Here is a 4,232-nt window from a genome sequence, read left to right as displayed (position 1 = left end):
TTTTATAATGGTCATTTTAAAAGTATTCCTTGACTTTTAATTTTTAAAATGACAAAATGTACACATAATGTAACAAAAACTCATGTTTCTGCCGTTTAGAATTAACTGAAAGTAAAACCATGGATGAAGTAGAAGTCCTCCGTGAACACTGTAATTTACCTTCTTGTCTCCCCAGAGATAAACACTCACTGTAACTGTTCAGTAAGTATCTGTCCAGTTAAAGTTTTATAGTTATCTATTTATATTTATTTAACAAATTCTTAAGTACTTAGTGTGTACTAGATGGTTAACACTTTTCAAAGATTTTCTTATTTAATCCTCATATTTAATCCTACATTTTATGGATGATCATTTTACCAAGGAGTAATTAAATAACTTGCCCAAGGTCTTAAGAGGTAATAAGATGTTGAGTTATATCCAGAGTCAGTCTGTACATATTCATGTTTTTATCTATAATATTTAGAAAGAATTTCATTAATTTTCTGTGCCTTACAAAAGTTACATGAATTATATAATAAATTTATTCAGCAATTTGTTCTTTTTTTCACTCAACATTATGTAACATATCTTCTAATATTTATATGTATCTATTTAGTTTATTTTTACCACTGAATCATCTGTTACATGAATATACCAAAATAGATGTATTATATCACTGGATAATTGGGTTCTTCCAAAAGTGTCTGTATTTCAAACTATGTTGCAATACACACATTTTAAAAAAATATTATGATGCACACATATGATAACTGCTCTAGATTTTTTTTTTAAGAAGAGGACTTGTTGTTTTATAGAGTGTGTGCATTTTTAATTTGCTTCGTGCTGCCAAAACAGAACTCTTAAGTGTTCTGGGGTAAAAGTAATGATCTCAAAGATGGCTGGCCCCAGGTATATATACACCTTCTCCCAGCAATACAAGAAATAATCTGAGTGATGCTGTTAAGGGACTTTGCAGATATAATTAAAATCCCAGTGGATTTTAAAATAGGGACATTATCTGGGGTGGACTTAATAATCATGTGAACTCTTTAAAGGGACTGGGCTCTTTCTGCAGAGGAAAAAAAAACACAAGAGGTTTTTGACACAAGAGATATTCTCTGTTGCTGGCTATGAATATGGAGAAATGATATTAATAGGATCTGTGGGTAGCTTTAGGATCTGATAATGACCGCCAGCCAACAGTCAGCCAGAAAACGGGAATTTCACTCCTTCAACCACACACACACACACACACACACACACACCCCTGAATATTGACGACAACATAAACACACTTAGTAGATTCTACCCCAGAATCTCCTGACCAGAACAGAGCAACCCAAAATCTTGATTTCATTCCTGTAAGAATCTAAGCAGATAACCCAGTTATGTTGTGTCTGGACTTTTAACCTACAGCGGTGTGAGGTAATAAATGGATATGGTTTTAAGCTGCTCAGTTTGTGGTTATTTGTTAGGCAGCAATAGAAAACTAGCACTGTGTCACATTTTACTCTTATAAACGGTATATAAAATTTCCTTTAGCTTCATATCTTCACCAACACTTGATATTTTTAAATACTTTAATTTTTCCAGTCTGGTGGATAAAATATGGCATGTTATTGTTGTTTTAATCTGAATATCCTTGTTTACTAGAAACCACATGATTTTATAGATAATTAAAGTTAAACCAGATTGAATGTGTTTACTCTGTCATACAGCTAATTAAGAAGCAGACAAGGATTAAAAGTTTGACTTAATAAAGTGAGATATAACTCTGTTCTGAAAACCCACTAAAAAACTTTTATCTCAGTCATTCAATAAATATAAAGAGAATGTATGTCTTACATCTGCATCCCTATACATTATCTTCCCTAGTAACACAGATGGTAAGGAATCTGCCTGCAATGCAGGAGACCTGGGTTCGATCCCTGGGTCAGAAAGATCCCCTGGAGAACGGAATGGTAACCCACTGCAATATTCTTGCCTAGAGAATTTCATGGACAGACCATGAGGTCGTAAAGAGTCAGACACGACTGAGTGACGAACACACACACACACACATCATCACTGTAATATAAATATATTCTACAGCTGAAAGACAATCTGAGAAAAACATGGTTGAGATGAGGAAAGGGATAATTATGTATTTCATTGGTTTTTCATAAAATATGTCCTATTGACTGAATTTTTACTAATCATTAGAGCTGCCACTGTCAAAACAAGCATGCACTGTTCCCTTATTCTTTTTCCATTAACAATTAAATAACATAATGACAGAACCTGACAGAATAAGCATGCACTATGAATTAAATACCTTTTTACAGTAGTTACTATGTAACTGCTACCCAAGATCCTGATATGCTCTGCAAATATAAAATAGTGATCGGAAAACTTCTGTAGATTACAAATTCACCTCTGAAGTAAAAGTCACAGATTTTTATTTGGCTGTTTATTCGATATAGTAACAGCAATGCTTTGCATGTTAATTGTATTTTTCTAAAAATATTTGAAAATTAAATAAAAAAATAAGAATGGCAGTCCTTAAAATAATAATGGTAACTGTTAAAATGTTCAAATCTGTAATGAGTACACTTTCTCTACCAATGAATTCTAGATTTTAGTTAATTGAATATTAGCAGAGTTTAGAGGGAATGCCTCTATGTGGCTAAACATTAAAAAACATGTTTAAACATATGTATAATTATCCAGGCGAGGCCTAGACATAAAGCAGGGCTTAAGTCCTCCTAGACTCCTTGGTCTCCATTCCTCTAAATCATCAACCTATTCATGTCCAGTCTAAGATGTCTCTTGGATTTTTCTCCTCAGGTTATCTCTTCCACTATTGGCTTAGTTCTGATCCTCATCTTCTCCAGATGGAATTTTTAAATAATTTCTTATCTTATCGCCTGCCTATGTCTTCATTCTTTACCAATCCATATTTTAATATCAATATTTATCTTCCTAAACCCAGGTCTTCTTCTATACTGTCCAATATGGTAGCCACTAGTGACATGTGGTTAGTAAATTTAAAATTAATTAAAAGGAAATAAAATTAAAATGTCACCACAGTTTCTACAAGTAGTAGCCAACAGCTACTACTTTGCACATTGCCAATACACACTATTTCCATTATTGCAGAAGATTTTGATAGGTAGTGAGGCTCTCAATTATTGGTTTATAATTTTCCTATGATATCAGACTCAAAATTTGAATCCACACAAAATTTGTACAAGAATGTTTATAGCAACATTATTCAAAATAGCCATTAGTTGAAAATAACCTAAATATCAATCAACCAAAAAAGATTAAACAATTCATGATATATCCATACAATGGTATATTATTCAACAATAAATTGAGAATAAAGTATAACACTTGCTACAACATGAGCCTTGAAGATGCTAAGTGAAAGAAGCGACACAAAAGACCACATATTTTATTATTCTATTTATATGGAAGGTCCAGAATAAGCAAATCCATGGAGGTAGAATGCAGATAGTTCTGATTTTTGTAAGGCTCTGTAAATATACTATAACCAAAGAACTATACACTTTAAAGTTGTGAATGTTATGATATGTGAATTGTATGTTAATAAAGATACAATTGTTTTCTTATAAAGAAAACAAGAACAACAACAAGAATTGAATTGTGGAGGTTTTAAACATCAGACCCTGGATCCTAACTCATTCCGACAAAATAACAATCTCTATGCAGGATATAGGAAGATAGATAGTGTTAGAAATATAATATATAATATCTCTATAATATCTATTTATCATATATCATTTATCTCATCTATATATCTATATCTATCTATTTATATATATATATAGATATATATATATATCTCAATGGGTTATCCTGATATTCAAATAAGGTTTAGAACTACTGCTGTTCACTATGATTCCCTCAAGGGCAGGGACCATGTCTTACTGAGCTTTTGATACTCAAAAATACTATAAATGAATCAAAATGGAATTGTAAAAAATGTTCAGATAACCCACAGGAAGGCAGTAATAGTAAAACAGTCAAACAGAAATGGAGAGAACAAAAGATATAAGCAAATGAATACGATGGCCTTACCATATCAATAATGATACTAAATGTATATGACGTGTGCTGTGCTTGGTTGCTCAGTTGTGTCTGACTTTTTGAGATGCCATGGACTGTAGCCCCCCAGGCTCCTCTGTCTATGGGGATTCTCTAGGCAAGAATACTGGAGTGGGTTGCTGTGCCCTCCTGCAGGTGATCTT

The sequence above is a fragment of the Bubalus kerabau genome, chromosome X (assembly GCF_029407905.1).
Source record: "Bubalus kerabau isolate K-KA32 ecotype Philippines breed swamp buffalo chromosome X, PCC_UOA_SB_1v2, whole genome shotgun sequence".
Classification (NCBI taxonomy): domain Eukaryota; kingdom Metazoa; phylum Chordata; class Mammalia; order Artiodactyla; family Bovidae; genus Bubalus; species Bubalus kerabau.
The sequence above is the reverse complement of the archived record's forward strand: the minus strand, read 5'-3'. Positions refer to the sequence as shown.